The sequence below is a fragment of the Cetorhinus maximus genome, chromosome 19 (assembly GCF_964194155.1).
Source record: "Cetorhinus maximus chromosome 19, sCetMax3.hap1.1, whole genome shotgun sequence".
In the NCBI taxonomy this organism is placed as follows: Eukaryota; Metazoa; Chordata; class Chondrichthyes; order Lamniformes; family Cetorhinidae; genus Cetorhinus; species Cetorhinus maximus.
In genome coordinates, this window is record NC_135897.1 from 39349978 (window position 1) to 39363955 (window position 13978).

Consider the following 13978-nt stretch of genomic DNA (forward strand, 5'->3'; position numbering starts at 1 on the left):
TTTACTTGGTGGATGCAAAAGCATTTCACAAGCTTACTGATGTCACTGTAGCACTCTGTAGGAGCTGGTGAGATAGACGTTCAATGCAAAGAAGAGGAGAAGTCAGTTTGCAGGATCTAAAGTGTAACAGCCTAAGAAACAGCAACCTGATATGTCCAAGAAGCTGCCTTGGTCTACACATACTGCTTATGAGATATTGCTGTGTCTACTGCACCCTCCAGTAATGCAGGTATACCTATCTTTCCTCCTGTTTGAAAAAATTGCTCCTCACCTTCCATCCTCCTAAAAACAAGGGAAATACTTCCGCAAACGCTCAGGGTGAAGTTGCTTATATCAGACAAAGGCTTGAATCGCCAGATTGGGGAAGCAGTTGAGGAATAAAATTGACCTCCACTCCAAAACAAGACTCAATAAGAATAAAGCAAAAAAAAAGAAGTAATGCCAAACCAGAGAAAAGGTGATCACTGAAACTTTCATCAAAAGGCCTGGCTGTACTTCTTTAAGAGAAGTAAGAATGGCAAGAAAGACTTCTGCTCCAACGATGATGTTGCATCAAAAGCACAATGTATCACAACGTACCAAAGCATATCCCCCAAATGCACAAGTTAATAAGGCTTGGAGCACAGAGTAGTACAACCTCAACAGTTGCTGCAGTGTGTGCCAACTACAAGATGCACTGCAGTAACTGTCCATGGGTTCTTCAACCACACCTCCCACATCCGTGATCTCTGCCACCAAGAGGGAAAAGGGTTGTAGACGCACGGGAAAACTGCTACCTGCAAGTCCCACACCATCCTGACTTGAAAATATATTGTCCTTCCTTCATTGCTGCAGGATCAAAACCCTGGAACGCCATTGTGGTCGTACCTTCACCACTCAAACTGCAGTGACTCAAGAAGGTGCCTAACCTCAAGGACAAGGACAAATAAGGATGGACAATAAATGATGGCCTTGAGGGAATTGCCACATCCTGAGACTGAATAAGAAAAAGTCTGTTTTGCTGCTTTGAATGGATACACTGACTGACTTCAGCTGTGGATATCTTAATGAATGTGTTCACTGAGCTGAATACAGTTTCATTGCTAGAGGCTGAATGGGTGCCACGACAACTGTTGAGAGCAGTGTCAGATGAAATTTCCTGTGTTTACAGCTTAACTGGTATTAGCTGCTTTGTAAAATGAATCGTAGTTCCATTTGGCTTCCAGAAAAACATTTTCTCAAAACAGTAGAGCATCTTTGAATGTTGAAGTGGGAGGAAAAAATTAGCTGACTTGTATTTGAAATATGAGAGTGAGTACTTCTCCACTATAGACCTTTCTGTGTTGAGAGGTGGGATAGATTTTCAGCTTGCCATCAGGGTGTTAAACTGGTGTTCTGGATTGAGCTGCCTGTTATAGAAACTACACAACTCTCATTTCCATCAAAATCAATGTGGTAGCTTAAAAATCTGCCCTCTAAACTTTAGATAGTTCTTTTGAAATGTCTAATGAATAAACAGATACTTACTGCTTATTCCATGGAAAAAAAAAGTTGCTTTTGAGTGTAGCAATTGGCGTTCTGCTGGCAATCATGCAACTCTTTGAGGGAGAATTGTTTTCCAGAACATAAACTCACTGCTCTTCATCAGAAAGCAGCTCCTTAGCAGTTGATAATTGACAGGTTTGCATTCCTTTGGGCAGAAAATTAGTGGTCTGATGCAGCCCTGTAGGCAATGCTAAGCTAACAGAAGGTGAGTTCTGCTACCAGTTCCCATACTGCTGTCTGTTTGGGGACAGTGATGCTCTGTGCATGCATGTTTAGCTATGCCCGCTGGATTCAGATTGCTGGCTTAATGTTGGAAGAGAACCAATAGGATCCTGGCTATTAGATACATTAAAAGTAAAATAACAGTAAAATTTGTCTGAAGGACTGAAAACTCTTAAATTTTTCTGACACCTCCTCCAGGCACCCTCAGATCTCTTGCTTACATCTTACCCAAATGGTTCAATGCAGAAATCGTGGCAGTGTGGTTTATTGTGCACTTACTACACTTGAACATTGCTGAAAAGAGAAGATATGCTATAATATGTTCAAGTCTTGTGCTTTTTTTGAATTAACCAGAAGCATGGGTAGTCTATAGTTCCCTATTTCTTTCTCCATGGCATGCCTCAGCTGATCTTCTTATTAAGGATGGATATATTGTCATAGAGGGAGTGCAATGTAAATTCACCAGACTAATCCCTGGTGGAATGGCGAGGTTGTCTTATGAGGAGAGATTGGGGAAACTGGGCCTGTATTCTCTAGAGTTTTGAAGAATGGGAGGTGATTTCATTGAAACTTACAAAATTCTTACAGGGTGTGACAGGATAGAGATAGATAAGGTGTTTCCCCTGGCTGGTGAGCCTAGAACCGAAGGGCACAGATTCAGAATAATGGGTAGGCCATTTAAGACTGAGGAGGAGGAGGAGGAGTTTCTTCATTGAGAGGGTGGTGAATCTTTGGAATTCTCTACCCCAGAGGGCTGTGGAAGCTCAATCATTGAATATGTTCAAGACAGAAGTCGATAAATTTCTGGATACTAATGATGTTACATTCCCAGTCGATAACATTGGACAAGCCAGATCCCAAAGTGAAACCTGGCATGATAGATCCTAACGTTTTTAAAGAAACTGTGGAGGAAAGTTACTGAACAAATTCATAGGAGTCTGCTGATGAACTTTTAACACCAAGAATAAGATATTTATTAAAACAAGAAAAATGAACTATATTACACCAGACAAAAAGGTTGGAAAGATCTTAATACAAACACAAGGCGATGATTCAATTTCCCAATATTCTTTTACCCAGCAATATCTTTATAGACGCACAAACCAGTGAAGAGTTACCACTGGCTTGACACAAAGGCTCCTTGCCTTGGGACTGGCATATATAAAATCTTGAGCATTCACTTGATGCTTCTCACCCAATTCGCATCTCTCCCTGAGGCACCCAAAAATAACCACACTTTAAACTCACTGTTTCAATAGCAATACTGCTAAACTGATCACATTCCTGAGTCCTATAACTGACTATTCAGTTAACTATTGTCCCACTAACCTTGTACTTTTCTCTTCTCAGAGAGCTGAAAAATCTCTGTCCTCACTCTCTGACACATACTGAACTCTTCCTTGTCTTTTCCAGTGTCTCTGTTCACTTGACCACAGCCCAGTTTTTTCTACTTTGTGTTTTCTTTCCCCCAAAATCACTATAGAAACAAACCCAAAAGACTGACGTTTCAGCCACAGGCCCATCCAGACTTCTAGGCACCAAGGCTCATAAAAAACCTAAGTGAAAGTGGAACCATTCTACTTTCCTTAACACAAATATATATAAAAATTCAACTTAAAAATTATACATTGTTCATCACAATGACATCAAAGAATATGAAGATAGCACGGGAAAATGGCATTGAGTTAGATGATCAGCCACGATCTAATTGAACGGCGGAACAGGTTTGATGGGTCGAATAGCCTACTTCTCCTATGTTCCTATGCTTGAATCAGTGTTGACTTGCGAACCAATTGACACCCCTTTTCTCTTGTGGTATAAATTGTTGTGATCTGCTGAAATTTGACATTTTTGCATTTGTCCTGATGAGTGCAAGACAAAAAGCTTTGGCCACTTGTCTCCCTTCTCTGTACTTCCAAGCGATTTACTACACTGCATTGTGAAGACTCTAGTTGTGGGAGGCGTGCTATTATTGAGATCTTGGAGCTATTTTCAATGCATAGAATACAAAATAGTCATTCAGTAAGTAAGCAAGCCAGCAGTGAAATATTTAATTGCATGCAATATCCTGAAATATAGGCCAGTTTCTATGGGGTTTTAATCAATCAACTACTTATATGGTGGGAGAATGTGGAATCCCTATGGAAATTTGATGCAATGTCTTCTTCTGATAACGAATCCACTGCGTATGTTTCTAACTCCTCTGCAAAGAAGATGGCTTTGGGCCCTGTCTCCAGCATAAAATTTCATGGCTGGTCATGAGCAACCAATGTCATTTGCTTAGTCCATTTGTGCAGCTTTCATGCACAAACATTCTGCTCGCAGTTGTCTGTTTGTCTGTGGAGAAGCTTAACTGAAGACTTGGGGGTGAAGCATGATGTGAATTCTTACTCTCTATTTCTCTACAGCTGTGCTCATTTTGAGGTCTTGGTGGTGTAGTGAGTTTCAAATTTTTTTTAAAATGTGTTTTGAGATTTGGGGATCAACATCCTTTAATAACATGATCTGTCGATTTAATTTAGCCATTGATGTTGCTGTTGATCTCCACTAAATCTTTCCCCATTTTATAATAAAAATGTTCCCTCTAGTCTTGCTCAGAATGTTCCACATCAGTTGATTCAGCTTTGAATCCTGTTAAGACCTTGCTTTTTGCAATGAATATTTCTAGATACTGATATCATGATAGGCTGCCCTCCATGACTAAGATAATGAAAATGGACTTCACAATTGAAGTTTATTTCCTGTTCACAGAGAATCTCATCATCAGCGATTTATAGATCAAGTTGTGGTGCAGTTGCAATGGTACACTATTCTTTTTCAATTTTCATGCTTGATTTGACAATTATGTATTTATACAGCTATTTTATAACAACTCCACTACAGATGATCTGTGTCAGGCCTGTTTAAAAACAAAATTGCTTCTGATGTTCGTCCATAATGCATTCTGGAAACAAGTGTTGTTACTGGAATAATGAAAGCCCTTATCCATAAACAAACATGAGCCACTTCATATGAGGAATAAGTGAAGTGGTCGTGTTTATCTTGTTATTAATTATTGTAATGTAAGAGACAGGAGAAGATAAAGGATACCAAACTAAAAACACTTGCATCAGCCACTCAAAATGAAAAAAAAATCGGATGAGAAAGCAGCAACTTGAAAGAACATGAGTATTTCTAATGGGCAGACTACAAATGAGACTACGTAACAGATACAACAATAGTATATTTGTTATACTGGAATATTTTAGTGGGGGGGGGAATAACGTCAATCTGTGTTATTATTGTCTGACACACAGTGCAATGCCATCTGGTGTTTGCACAATGAGGAAGATTAGAATTTAGACAGGGGAGTAAATCTTCCTGACAAATCTTCAGTTTAAAAATGTTTAGGTAAGGAACTAGGAAAATCATGTATCATTGCTGGTGGGGCTACAGATATTCTGAAACTCATCATCACATCCACAGCAGTTGTTGATGAACTTGATATCAGATTGCATTTTTGTATGAGCACAGTGGCAAGTATTGGTGTCATTGGGTTGCGTTGCAATAATTACACAGTTGGAAGTGCCATCGGTCACAGGCATGATGACAGGAAGTAACCTAAGACTGGAGCTGAGATTTCCTGAGTAAGAAGGGTAAAGTAGCAACAAGAGCCTCAAGAGAAAAGCATCAGAGTTCTCGGAGTGGGCAGCAAAGCAGTGAGAAAGGCCCTGAGAAAGTGAAGTGGGGCAATGCAGCTTCAAAGAATTTGGAGCAGGGAGAAATGTTTAACTAGATGGATGTCAAAGTTTTCACTTGGGGGAAAAAATCAGACCTGCTGGAAATAGCCTTAAGTCTCAAAGCTGCCCAGTCAGAATCTGATACATTTGATAACAAAATGAAAGTGTTAATTACACTAATTGGAGCTAGGTGTCTGGCACATCACCAAGGATGTGTCACTGCTCAACCAAAGTGAAGAATTGGAAAGTGAATGACTTCAGTCAGGGAATTTAATGGTTGGGAGTAGACTTGGAGCAAAGGAGCTTGTAATAGAAATAAAAGGAAGCTCACTGATCAATACATTGTAAATGAGTTCTAATAGATTTGTAACTTAAATTGAGATAGATAGAATTTAGAGCACCCATGGCATTTGTTGTTGTACCCAGGTTTAATGCCTGGAACTGTTAATAGAGGTAACATTGGCCTGAATCTTCTGGTCGGCATGCAGGGGCAGACCCCGCTCAGTGACGCGTAAAATGATGCGCGGGGACGTCGGGCGTGCATCGTGACGTTACCGCGCATCATTCAAATCTTCAATTCAGCGGGCGCGCACTGGAGTCAGCTGCGCACCCACCGAACTGTCAAAGGCCTATTAAAGCCATTTAAATATCAATTAAAAGAATTAACAGAGCTGCTCGTCCAACCTTAAGGTTGGCGGGCAGGGGAAGAGCCCAGGCGGCCTTTGCATTTATCATGAAACCTTATCCATGGGCGGGATGAGGTTTCATGAAGGTTCTTAAGCTTTAATGAAAATTTTTAATCAAATCCATAGACATGTCGCAGCTCATGTGACACTGTCGCATGAGGGGACATGTCCGAATCATTTTTAAAAGTCTTTTATTGACTTTTTGATATTGAAATTAAACTCCCTGAGGCAGCTCCATACCTCAGGGAGATTTCTGCACTCTTTCACATGCATGCAGGCCCTGACTCAGCCTCCTCCCCCTGCCTGCACAGGGAGCGCTTAGCACTTCTGAGTGCGCGTCACGCTGGGCGGGCCTTAATTGGCCCGCTCACATAAAATGGCGGCGATAGGCTGCGCGTCAGCCCATGCCTGCTCCTGCTCAGCCCCCCCCCCGACAAGGAGAAAATTCTCTCCATTGTCTCCATGAAAACAAAGCATGATGCCCTGTTTCAGAGGTATAGTAAGCCAAATAATGAAGTGGACCAGTGACAGTAAACTCAGGGGCTAATGCCTTAGTGGGGGGTGGGGTGCAGAGGGATTGTAACATAGACTGATAAAATCCTGTGGCAGAAAACAGGTTTCTACTAGACTAGCAGTGACAGGGTACTTTTCTTATTACTATTTTAACTGATTTGTCCAGTCTTAACATTTCAATACTCTGTACTCTTAGCTATTAAACCTGCAATCCCATTAAAAGCTTGCCCTTCCATGTTCAAGAATATATTTATCTGACCTCTGAATTTGTTTACTTTTCTGCCTTGTTTAGAGTTTACCAATTAACACATATTTTTCCCTCCTTATTCTTTCTCCCAAAATATATCACTTTACTGTAATCTCTCAGTAATTCCATTTGACATATATTGTCCAGCCTATCTGTGTTCTCCTGTCGAATCTTTTTTCACAGTTAACCAGGGTCCCTAGCTTTCTGTTATCTGCACATTTTGATTATTTACCAACTTTCTACATTCTACTTCTACATTCCCTCTAACACAGTGCACAGCGATTTTATCAGTGAGCCTCTTACGCAGGACTTTGGGTGCCCTGTGATAACTCTGGTGGAGGAACTGACCTTGTTACTGTTTTATAGTGTATCATTAGATTTCCAAAATGGTCTGGAAATGCAGCATGAAGTGAAGCAGATCTCAGGACCATTAATATGTCTAGTCTGACAGGTTAATTTGCGGCACCGTTAGCTTGGGTGATGCAAAGGGCCTTATGACCAGTCAATTTATTGAGGTTGCTCTTTCAAGAGTTCAGATCATGGAAGGAAAGGTGAATTACAATTAGAAAAAATGGTTGGGAATGTTAAGGGTGCTGATTCATATGGCTAGCATGATGTTCTACAATAAAATGTCAGAGTTTCAGTTATGGAAAACTATAAACGTTGTGGTGTCTTAATTTGGTTGTGGTGCTGAGGGCGGCTGCTCAATTCCTGCAGACCTTCGGATAGAAATGCTGTGGAAATGAAAGAGGAAGACTGAATGCATATTTTAGCTTGAGGTAAATTCTCTGTGCAGATGGAAGTTTCATTGCATGACAGGCAAAGTATAAGGATATAAAGTCAAATTTTCTAGGGGGAGCGACCATCCCCCCTCCCCCCCAGGTAATGTGGTTTGGTGGTGTGAGTTTTCCAGCCACATGAACGTTGATCTCTCCTGAAGTCAGCATAACTATTATACTGAGAATGAGGTCCAGATGTTAGAAACATCCCTTACTGGGAGCTTGCTTGCTGGGGATGAGAAATAGCATGCCCCTGCAAGATTTAAATCCCTTCAGTTTAAAGGACCAGGGGAAGAATTTTCCGGGAGGCGAGCAGGGGCGGGGCCCACTTGCTGACGTGTTAAATGATGCGCGGTGATGTCGGGCGGGTGTCCTGACGTCACCGCGCGTCATTTAGATTTTCAGTTCAGTGGGTGTGCAGCCAAGTCGGCTGCGTGCCCGCCAAACTGTCAAAGGCCTATTAAGGCCTGTTAAAAACTAATTAAAACAGTTAAATGAGCTGCTCATCCAACCTTAAGGTTGGCGGGCAGGTGAAGAGCCCAGGCGGCCTTCGCATTTTTCATGAAACCTCATCCACGGGTGGGATGAGGTTTCATGAATTGTTTTAAAATTCAATAAAAATTATTTCAAAAGTTCATTGACATGTCCCAGCTCATGTGACACTATCACAGGAGGGGAAATGTTTTAAAGGTTTCTTTCTTCCTTTATTTAAATTTTCAAATATCAAACTGATCTGATTCCTGCGCTCTTTCGCATGCATACCGTGAAAGGGCGCAGACCTGGACTCAAGGATTCCCCCCTCCCCCCCGCCCGCACAGGGAGTAGTCAGCCCTTCCGGGCAAGCGTCATGCCTTAATTGGCCCGCCCACATAAAATGACAGCGTGCACCCAATTGGGGGCGCCGATCAGGTTCGTGCTCGCTCCCGCCTCCCCCGTACAACGCCCCCCCCCCCACAACGGGGGAGGAAAATTCAGCCCCAGATGTACTGAATACCAGCTTGGGGCAGAGGTTGAAAATTTGTTAATAAAATCCTGTCTGTTAATTCTGCAAGAAACCACGGAGCCCCAGTTTCTCCAGAGCAATGGTGAAAATGCTGCTGGGTTAAGTGTGGACGAGGAGGAAGAGTATCTTTGGGTAAGGCCCCCAAAATGTCCTGTTGGGCCCATGGAAAAGGGTCCAACGTGAATGGCAACTCCATGACCTCTGATACAGCAACTCAAGAGCCGCAAAAGATCAGAGAACTTGCCATGCAGGCAGGATCAGAACAGCCAGCTGTGCCACTCCATAAGTACATAATACTAAGCATGTTTGTTGCTTACCCTCTATCCTGAAATGTTATAAAGGGTGTTAATCCCAAGGGGATAGCATGGAGCCCATTACAGCCCCAGATTTCCTTTGTACTTATTTATACACACACATATCACCACAGCCTCACATAATTTTTAATTATTTGGTTCATACATTTGTCATCACTCATTCATTATGACCTCCTTGCTGACATTTGGTTTTAACTGCATTTCTTGGCAATCAGACATCATTCCCCATTCTTTTTTAAAGATAGCAATACCAGAGAGAGATCGGGTGGTAGGTGGTCGACCTTCACAATCTTCTGCCCTCTCACCCACGTGAGAAAGAAGCTTTCAAAAACCCTGTGAAACAGGCAATAGAGAGGGTTAAAGACAGAAAAGTATAATCATGATGACAATCTGGTTTTCTTCACAACCTATTTTTATCCACATTTAGATTAGATCATGAAACCCTAATTTGGCTGCTTCTGCAGAAACTCACATATCGGCCTGGATTTTCACTGAGTCGGGATGACTCAGGAGCCCTTTAAAAATTCTAGGATTCCTGACCCCATTCCAGGGTTTCTGATTTTCAGGAGTGTCTTTTAAGGGTGTGGGCTGGTTCAGGTTGCAAGCCCTCATCCTGGGGTCTATTGCAAGAATAGGGATATCCTAGTCCTTCACAATTTTAATGGAGTAACGAACAATAGCCTGCATGAGGGAACCTTTTAAAAGATGAGTTCAAAAGGTCATTCCCATGCCCCCATGCCAAGGTATGCCTCCAGCTACCCCTATGTCCCCTCATTATGATCATTGTGATCATAAGGTTTAAACTGACTATGGAAAAGTACAAAGAATAATGCAGAGTAAGATTAATTAATTGGGGGAAAGCCAACTTCAGTGGGGTAAGAAAAGATCTGGACTGAATAAATTGGAGTCAAGGTTTGGCAGGAAGAATGGTAGCTGAACAATGGGCTACCTTCAAAGAAGAGAGAGTGCAGGCACAATGAAGGTACATTTCCTCGAAGGGAAAGGTAAGGCAAACAAACCCAGAGCTCCCTGGATGACAAAAGAGATAGAAATTAAGATAAAGAAGAAAAAGTGTGCCTATGACAGATTTCAGGTAGAACATACAGCTGAGAACCAGGCTGAACATAGAAGGTTCAGGGGGAGGTGAAAAAGCAATCAAGAGAAGCAAAGAGAAAATATGAAAAGAGACTGGCAGCCTACTTAAAAGGGAACCACATAGAAGTCTTCTATTGGCATATAAATAGTAAAAGGGTAGCAAAAGGAGGGCCAATTAGGGACCAAAAACGGGATTTACGCATGGAGGCAGAGGGCATAGCTGAGGTATTAAATGAATATTTTGCATCTGCCATTACCAAGGAAGAAGATGCTACCCAGGTCATGGTGCAAGAGGAGGTAATTCAGACACTAGGCAAAGTTAAAATTGATTAGGAGAAGATATTGGACAGGTTGTCTGTGAAAGTGGATAAGGCAACAGGACCAATTGAGATGTATCCAAGGATACTGAGGGATTTGAGAGTGGAAATTGCAGAGGCACCTGCTATAATTTTTCAGTCTTCCTTAAACTTGAGGATGGTGCCAGAGGACTGGAGAATTGTAAATGTTGCATCCTCGTTCAAAAAACCCAGCAATTACAGACCAGTCAGTTGAACTTCAGTGGTGGGGAAACTTCTAGAAACAATAATTCAGGACAAAATTAATTGTCACATGAACAATTAATGGTTAATTAAGGAAAGCCAGCATGGATTTCTTAAGGGAAAACCATGGGCAGGATTTTATGCGTTGGTGGGCAGGGGCGGGGCCCGCTCACCGACGCGTAAAATAACGTGCGGTGACGTCGGGCGGTACTCCCGACGTCACTGCGCCCCATTTAAATTTTCAGGAAGGTGGGAGCACAGCAAAATCAGCTGCGCAGCCGCCGACCTGTCAATGGCCAATTGAGGTCATTGACAGAGTCAATTAAGTAATTGAAGGACCTGCCCATCCAACCTTATGGTTGGCGGGCAGGCCAGGAGTCCTGGCACGAATTAGAAAAAGCATGCAACCTCATCCACGGGCGGGATGAGGTTTCATGTAGGTTTTTAAAAATTTTAATAAAGATTTTGTAAAAATTATGGACATGTCCCAACTCATCTGACAGTGTCACATGAGGGGACGTGTTAGGGAAGTTTTATTTTTCTATTTTTAGCTTTATGACATTTACAGCCGATCTCCCTGAAGCTACACTTAGCTTCAAGGAGATGAGTGCACTCTTTCGTGCGCATGTGCGAAACAGCACACTCTCGATTTTGGGATTCCCCCCTCCCCCCACCCGCACAGGGAGCGCACAGCACTTCTATGCGGACGTCGTGCTGGGTGGGCTTTAATCGGCCCGCCCATGTAAAATGGCGCCGGGCCCCCGATCGGGGACGCCGATCAGAAGCGCGCCTGTGCGTGCCCGCCCTTCAACTTCGTCCCCGATGGGGGGGAAATCCTGCCCCATGTTTAACTAACTTGCGGGTGTTTTTTGATGAGGTAAGAAAGAGAGTTGATGAGAGCAAATCAACTGACGTGGTGTACATGGACTTCCAAAAGACATTTGATACAGTACCTCACAACAGACTTGTGAGCAAATTTATAGCTCGTGGAATAAAGAGGCAGTGGATGCGAAACTGCCTGAGTGACAGGAGACAGGGTATAGTGGTTAATGGATGTTTTTGGGGCTGAAACAGTCTTTGATTCTACCAGTTGGAATGCACTGCCTGAAAGAGAAGAAGAAGCAGATTAAATAATTTCAAAAGTGAATTGGATAAATACTTGAAGAGGAAAACATCTTCATGACTATGGGCAGGGGAGTGGGACTAAATCTATATAATTAAATTTAAAAAGAAATATAAATCTGAATAAATTGGCATGATGTCAAATTTCATTTGGCAATGCTTTTAAAATGCCTTGGGATGTTTTATTATGTTGAAGACACTACATAAGTGCAACTTGTCATTGATGGAGAGTTCTTTCAAGCAATCAGCACAGACATGATGGGCTGTTTGGCCTCCTTCTGTGCTGTATCATTCTATGATTCCATGTACAAATAGAATGCTTGTCTGTTAGCCAAATGATTAGTTATCTTGGGATCAGATCAGCAGAGCTCACCTTGTCATTGTCAAAAGTTAATTTCATAATTTTTCAGTCGTCATTCGGAGAGTATTTCATTCTATGGTCACACATTTTATTTGGATAGAGTGAAAGCTGACATAGCCACCTCACCCTATTGCAAGGATGTTTCTTATTAGCTAATGTTGAGTGGCCCAGAGGTGAGTAACTTTCTAGCTAAAGGATGACTGGTGAGCAATGAGCAATATTTGGTGGAAATATTAGGGAGGCATCAATGGGTACACGTTACAAAAAAAAATCAATACTATCCTAAGTTTCCTTGGGTACACTGGGTCATCTTGGCACAGCAAAATACAGGAAAATTGGGCAGGTCAGAGCACAAGTCTTTAAAATAACCTGACTAATTTTCTTCTATTTAAATTTAATGAGGGCGATCAGGTGGGCTACTTTATAGTTGTGTGCTGTAAACCACCCTATATTTACTCTGGCCCAGGCGATCCATTGCATCTGACCCAGAGAACATCCTCAGTGAATCTGTGGTGAGCTCCACATTTTCCTTCACATGTGAGGAAAAAGAGCCCCATAATTTGCATGTGCTTCTGACGTTTGAGCTATGGGTCATTCATACAAAAAAATATTTTCTGGCTTGCTTCCAAAAATTATTCAGCAAATTGTTTAATAAGAGTGGACTCTTATTATGCACAATTTCATTCTTGAATTTATTCCTGGTGGTTTATTGCAGCAGATGATTTAGAGCTGAGATGACCATTTCCATGTTATTCAATGAGCGTAGCCAATGATCCCTCCAGTAGTGAGTCAGGATACTGACTGGCTGCTGTGGTTTTCAAAAACAATGCCCCTGGCTACAAAGAACAGCAGCAAAATATGATCATATCAAGATGTTGTTCCAGCACTGACAGGCATCATACTATTTTATATAAATTACTTTGGCATGTACAAAGCTGTACAGAGTCAGACTTGTCTAAATATAATGACAATATACACATTCCTGTTTCTTCAATCCAAGCAACTTGAGAAGGAAATAAAACTAGTAATTATTTTTATCTTGCAGAATTTCTGAATATTATAATTAAAAATATCCAGCTCGCCTGCACGTTGACAGGTTGTAAGGTATGTCCCATTAACTGAGGAAGTATTTATTCACCAAATAATCAAATTTATAGCATGCATCTGTTTTATGTTTCCCATTAATTATTATTTTAGAAGAAATAGCAGCACCAGAAAACTGTTTAAATTAAATTTATTTCATGGTGATCCATCATAAAATATGAATCAATTGTTTGCTCAAGATGTTGGCTCCACCGAAGGCTGAGCTGGTTGATGCAGTGAGAAGCTGAGCTCTGTCGACGAGGCATGTCCCCAAATTCTGTTGGCAGTCTGTGCTGAGATAGTTGATTTTAGCAGGGAGTGCAACATTTGGATAGAGAGGCCAGGTATCCTCCTTCTGTTCTTTGTCCAACAGACACTGCTGCAAATGAACACCTATGGCCAAGCAAGGAATTTATAATTGTTCCCTCGATCTCGCATCAGGAAATTGTTCTGGTTCTATTGCCCACATTTATCACTGCCTCTTGTGACTGGCCAATTTAAGCAAATCTAGCAATGGGTCTCTAAAGTGAAGGAATGCCCAAACACAGAGCCCAAAGAGTGTTCCTTGATATCCAAAATGTTGAAGTCATTGTTTATTACTACAATTAAAGTGGAAACCCATTTAATATTTTTATTTAAGACGCGCATTTCAGACTAGGGAAAAATGATTCTCTAATGCACATCCTTGATAACATAGAATGCCTAGGGTTTGGCTCCATTGTAACAATCTTGACAGAAAACAACAAAAAACACTGGCTCTGAAACACTCAG

The 13978-nt window shown here is 41.7% G+C and overlaps 1 protein-coding gene across 2 annotated transcripts in view; it reads left to right on the plus strand.

Moving 5' to 3' along the window:
* The window catches only part of schip1 (schwannomin interacting protein 1), a 676403-nt gene that overhangs the window by 125510 nt on the left and 536915 nt on the right, over nucleotides 1-13978 (plus strand). The window contains exon 1 of one of the 2 annotated variants that reach the window (XM_078563756.1): nucleotides 13210-13228. The exons of the other annotated variant lie outside the window; for it this stretch is intronic. The gene's annotated coding sequence lies outside the window, so the exon portion shown is untranslated. Of the gene's footprint in view, nucleotides 1-13209; nucleotides 13229-13978 lie in introns of those variants that run through there. 2 annotated transcript variants of the gene reach the window in all.